Source organism: Bombina bombina, chromosome 4 (genome assembly GCF_027579735.1).
Source record: "Bombina bombina isolate aBomBom1 chromosome 4, aBomBom1.pri, whole genome shotgun sequence".
NCBI lineage: Eukaryota > Metazoa > Chordata > Amphibia > Anura > Bombinatoridae > Bombina > Bombina bombina.
In genome coordinates this window covers 804,110,511-804,116,510 of record NC_069502.1, presented here as the reverse complement: position 1 = coordinate 804,116,510, position 6,000 = coordinate 804,110,511, and the positions used below count along the sequence as shown (strand labels likewise).

The 6,000-nt window shown below is 40.1% G+C and overlaps 1 long non-coding RNA gene across 1 annotated transcript in view; it reads right to left on the bottom strand.

Moving 5' to 3' along the window:
- Window positions 1–800: 800 nt before the first annotated feature.
- LOC128655609 (uncharacterized) overlaps window positions 801–6,000 on the bottom strand; it is a 29,141-nt gene continuing 23,941 nt past the window's right edge. The window contains exons 2-3 of the long non-coding RNA XR_008401859.1: window positions 2,114–2,236; window positions 801–865 (exon numbers count right to left, since the gene is read on the bottom strand). This is a non-coding gene — a long non-coding RNA (uncharacterized LOC128655609). The remainder of the gene's footprint in view (window positions 866–2,113; window positions 2,237–6,000) is intronic.

Sequence of the window (6,000 nt, the reverse complement as noted above, 5' to 3'; positions counted from 1 at the left end):
GACACACATGAACTAACACCCTCTAGTGGTGAAAAACCTTTCAAAATGCATTTAGATAAGAGACGGCCTTCAAGGTATAAAAAATTAGCATAGGAGCCTCCTAGGATTAGCTTTCAACTAAGAATACCAAGAGAACAAAGCAAAATTGGTGATAAAAGTAAATTGGAAAATTGTTTAAAATTACATGCCCTATCTGAATCATAAAACATTATTTTGGACTTGACTGTCCCTTTAATTGCAATAATACTGAAAGGACCCAATCTAAAGTACAATGCACATAGTGTAACTAAACTCTCATATCATGCAGTGCTGTATTGCACTGGGCTTGTCTCTCCACCATATATAGAAATGAGAGAGATCTCACAAGTGCTGGAGAGTTCTGCCCTTTTTCTTTTGACTATTCAGTGAGTACAGACACTGAAGTGTGAACTGCAATTTCTCTCTAAGCTGGAGAACCTTTGAATATCAGGGCCTTAGCACTGAGACAGGGACTGGTTCTGCAGCTATAAATATGGTCAGCACATGTGTCATCAATCTCTGCGTGCAGACTACAGGATCCCTCCAGGAACCCCAGTAATAACAGTAAATACAAAAAGTAGCCGCACAGGTTGCAATAAAACTGCTTTATTCAGAGACTGGTTCTGCCGGACACTTTTACTGACAAAGCCAGGATAATGTTACTGAGAGCATGAAGAGACACAGACAGAAGGTAGGAAAAACACACACAGGGCCAGATGCGTCAGTAAATAGAGACACTGTCACCTGACTCTGATATAATAATGTTACATTCCCCAGCAGTGCTCACCTCTCCTTTCAGCTGATTAATGCTGCTGTGTGAGGGCCTCTTCTTCACAACAACATATTCCTATTAAATATAGAAGAGAAAATCATCAGACTCTATTTCCCCAGACTAACATTTCTCCAGTTTTCATTTGCTTCTAAATCTCATTAAATTAACGGCGTTTTCTTCACAGTCTTGATCATCACAAAGTAACGTAACTGACTGAATTACTTTGTGGGACATCAGTGGTTTGAAGACTGAGGATATGAGCTTCAATAAAAAATTAAAACATTGCAGTATAATTAATTAATTAATGTAAAATATAACCTGTGTGTGTGTGTGTTTGGGAGGGGGGGTCTGTTTTGGGGACCATAAAATTGAGTCTTTGGTGATAGGAGGTTCCTCAGATGCTTGGGTCCTGCAATGTATCCCTTGGGAACTGGTGTTTTATATTTGTTTGTGTTTTTGGAATTATGCAGGGGTTCTGGAGGAAGTATTTGCTACAGGGGCTATGTAGTAGGACCTGGGAGGGTCATGCAGCGGGAGGGGGCTTGGGTGATAGGGTTGTTTAATTTTTAGTGAAGGGGCCATGAGCCCTTGGGTGCTGGTGGAGGTTTTGCAGTGAATGGTTGTGCAGGAGACCCTGAGTGTTGGGGGATGTTTTACAGTGGATGGTTGTGCAGAAGTTCCTGGGTGTTGGGGGAGGTACAAATGATCCTGTGTGCTTAACAGTGATGACATGTTTAGTAGTGGAAGGTTTTCCAGGCAACCTTGGGTTTTAGAGTGTATAGTTGTGCAGGGGATGCTGGGGAGGATTTACAGTGGAATGGTGTACAGGGGATCCTGGATAAGCTGAAGTTAAGGTTAGTGAGATGGCCTGGGTGAACTGAAGTCAGGTTAGGGCGATGGCCTGGGTGAGCTGAAGTCGGGGGTTAGGGCGACGGCCTGGGTGAGCTGAAGTCCGGGTTAGTACGATGACATGGGTGATATGGTCTGGGTGAGATGAAGTTAGAGTTAGTGAGATGGTCTTGGTGAGATGAAGTTAGGGTTAGTGAGATGTTCTGGGTAAGATGAAGTTAGAGTTAATAAGATGGTCTGGGTGAGATGAGGTTAGAGTTAGTGTGATGGTCTGGGTGAGCTTAAGTTAGGGTTAGCTAGATGGTCTGGATGAGATGAAGATAGGGTTAGTGAGATGATCTGGGTAAGCTGAAGTTTAGGTTAGTGAGATAGTCTGGGTGAGATGAAGTTAGGGTTAGTATAATAGGTCTGATGTATCAGAAGCAGCACAGTAAATAGGACCAGTGTCACATGACTTAACCCAGCAGCTCTCACCTCTCCGGTCAGCAGGCAGATAATGCCCAGGGCCTGACTCAGGAACTGCTCTGCTATCTGCTTCCTATATTTGTTCATCTTGTTCTTCGTTAGTGACTGAGTTAGATGCTATAAATGTGACACCTACAAAAGAAAGGAAAACGGCAACATGAGAGATGGGAAATAATCTGAGCTCTTCCTGTATTTATATTAAAGGGACACTAAACCCATTTTTTTATTTCATGATAAAGTATGCCATTGTAAACAATTTTCTAATTTACTCCTATTATCAATTTTTCTTTGTTCGCATGCTATCTTTATTTAAAAAGCAGGAATGTGATGCATAGGAGCGGGCCCATTTTTGGTTGAGAACCTGGGTTATGCTTGCTTATTGGTGGGTAAATGTAAGCTTCCAATAAGCAAGCACTATCCATGGTGCTGAAACTAAAATGGACTGGCTGCTAAGATTTATACTCCTGCTTTAAAAATAAAGATAGCAAGAGAACGAAGAAAAATTGATAATTAGAAAGTTACTTAAAATTGCATTCTATATCTGAATCATGAAAGAAAAAACTTGGGTTCAGTGTACCTTTAAGGATAAAGAGCTGATTATGTGTTATAAAACATGTTTATTTTACTTATGCACAATCTAATACTACACATGTGACCAGCTGCATGTAGAGTAATAAATATAAACAGTCATAAAATGTAACAATATTTATAATGCATGTGTCAAATGTTATCAAAGATACATTTATGTAATAGCACCAGAAGTCACGAAAAGCAAGAGGTTGGCTGTATACAGGAATATGAAGAATAAACTGATATGTTATGAAGCAGATGTAAAATACTGAATAGCTCCCTGAATCACAGGATTTGTTAAAGGGACAGTCGACACCATTTTTTTATTGTTTAAAAAGATAGATAAACCCTTTACAGGTTGTCCCTTTAAAACAATTATCCTGTAATTTATAGGAATATTCCAAACTGAGCTCTGTCTTGATGTTTCTTAGTTCCTCATCTATTTCTAACCCACCAGACTGTGCCCCTGAATCAGTCTGTCCTGCTCATGCACCACCCAGACTGTGCCCCTGAATCAGTCTGTCCTGCGCATGCAACAATAGAACTATGGCCCTGAATCAGTCTGTCCTGCGCATGCAACAATATAACTATGGCCCTGTATCAGTCTGTCCTGCGCATGCAACAACAGAACTATGGCCCTGAATCAGTCTGTCCTGCGTATGCAACAACAGAACTATGGCCCTGAATCAGTCTGTCCTGCGTATGCAACAACAGAACGTGTTAGAACAGAGTGTTAGAAGAAAAAAACACCTGCGATCGCGGAATGGAGATCGCCGTAACCCAAACCCATTGATGTCTATGGAAAAAAAAAAGTTATGTTTAAACCTAACACCCTAGCATAAACCCCAAGTCTAAACACCCCTAATCTGCCGCCCGACATCGCTGACACATAAAGTTATTAACCCCTAATCCGCCGCTCCCCAACATCACCGACACTAATAATAGCTTTTAACCTCTAATCCACCGCTCCCCGACATTGACGCCACTATAATAAAGTTATTAACCCCTATTCCGCCGCTCCCAGACATTGCCGCCACTAAAGTTATTAACCCCTAAACCTCCGGTCCCCCACATTGCAAAACACTAAATTAAACTATTAACTCCTAAACACAACACCCCCTAACTTTAAATTAAAATTGCAATCAGCCAATAGGATTTCAGTAGGTCTTATCCTATTGGCTGTTTTGAACAGCCAATAGGATTTCAGAACCTCTCATCCTATTGGCTGATTTGAATTTGAAGAATCAAATCAGCCAATTGGAATGCAAGGTACGCCATTTTGAAACGACTACATTGTATTCAACTTCAGGATGTCTTCAGCTTCCAGGATGTCTCCGCTCCGTCGGGATGAAGATAGAAGACGCCTCAGTATAGATGAAGACCTCGCCGCCTGGATAAAGACCTCGACAACTGGATGGAGATGGATGTTCGAACTTCAGAAACTGTGAGTAAATCTTCTGGGGTAAATGTTAGGTTTTTTTGTTTTGTTTTTTTGGGTGTTTTTTTTTTAGGGATTTGGGCTTTGAAAAAGAGCTAAATGCCCCTTTAAGGGCAAAGCAAAAGAGCTAAATGCCCTTTTAAGGGCAATGCCCATACAAATGCCCCTTTAGGGGTAATGGGTAGCTTAGGTTTTTTTAGAGTTAAGTTTTTTTTATTTTGGGGGTTTGGTTGGGTGGTGGGATTTACTGTTGGGGGCATTTCGTATTATTATTTTTTTTACAGGTAAAATAGCTGATTTCTTTAGGGCAATGCCCTACAAAAGGCTATTTTAATGGCTATTGGTAGTTTATTGTAGGCTAGGGGGTGTTATTTTTTTGGGGGGGGGCTTTTTTATTTTTATAGGGCTATTAGATTAGGAGTAATTGTTTTTATTTTGGATAATTTTGTTTATTTTTTTGTAATCTTAGTGTTTTTTTATTTTTTTGTGATTTTAGTGTTAATTATTTGTGGTAAACTTAGATTTTTCGTAGGATTTGCTTTTTGTAGTTGTAATTTAGATTTTTAATTTTCTTTCTTAGTGTTAGGTTTTTTTAAATGTGTAATTTAGATATTTTAATTGGTAGTTATTTTTATTTTATTAGATTAGTTATGTTAGGTTAATTTATAGTTTAATGTTAGGTTTACATTTATTTCACAGATATTTTTTATTTATTTAGAGTTATATTGTAATTTTAATTTAAAGTTAGGGGGTTTTAGGTTTAGGGGTTGATAGTTTAATTTAGTGTTTTGCGATGTGGGGGCAAAGCTCGTCCTCACCATCTAACCCTCCTCATCCATTAAACCCCTTCCCACATACAGCCCCCTCCTCACCCTCTCCCTCACACACAGCTCGTCCTCGCCATCTAACCCTCCTCTCTCCTTCACAAAGCCCCCTTTTCACCCTCTAAACAACCCCTCCCTCACACACAGCCCCCCCTTACACACAACTGCATTCTCAGCCCCCTGACACACAGCCACCTCTTAGACCTCACCATTTAAGACCCCCTCCCCTAACACACAGCCCCCTCCTAGGCCTCACCCTCTACCTCACACACATCTGCATCCTCACCCTCTAAGACCCTCTCCCCTCACACACAGCCCCCTCCTAGGCCTCACCCTCTACCTCACACACAGCCCCCTCCTCCCCCTCACACACACATCTGCATCCTCACCCTCTAAGACCCCCTCCCCTCACACACTGCCTCCTCCTAGTCCTCACCCTCTAAACCCCTTCTACCTCTCACACAGCACCCTCCTTACCCTCAGTGGTTCTCAACCTAAGTGACCTCAAGGCCTGGTAATTAGCCAGACCTGTCCAGGGTCCGGTAAGCATCGGGAGTGGGTTGGAGTAGGTTTGGAAGAAATATATATAAAGTATATATATATATATATATATATATATATATATTTATATATACATATATATATCGATCAATCTATTGGTAATCTCTTATTTTAGCGTATTTTATTAGGAGCATCTGCCCAATTTAGTATTTTAGCGTATTTTATTGTCAGTGCTCTAACTGGTAACACAATGTTTATACAATGTTGCAAGTAATCAGACAGCATGAAAACCTGTGAAGCTAACCATTTCATGCCTTCAGTTTCAGTTTTAACAAATAGTATTATGCCCTGCAAAATTAACCCTTTATTACTAGTATTAGCCCTGTAAAAGTAACCCTTTTTTAAATTTAAATTTTATTAAAGATAAGACATATTAGACAATCATAACCATCTCAAAAATAATCCATTACATCTTATTGCATTTATCCTTTGAACATCATAAGAAAGCAAGAAGAAAAAAAGAAAAACAATTTATCGTTATGTGTTCTAGTATGACACCCTCT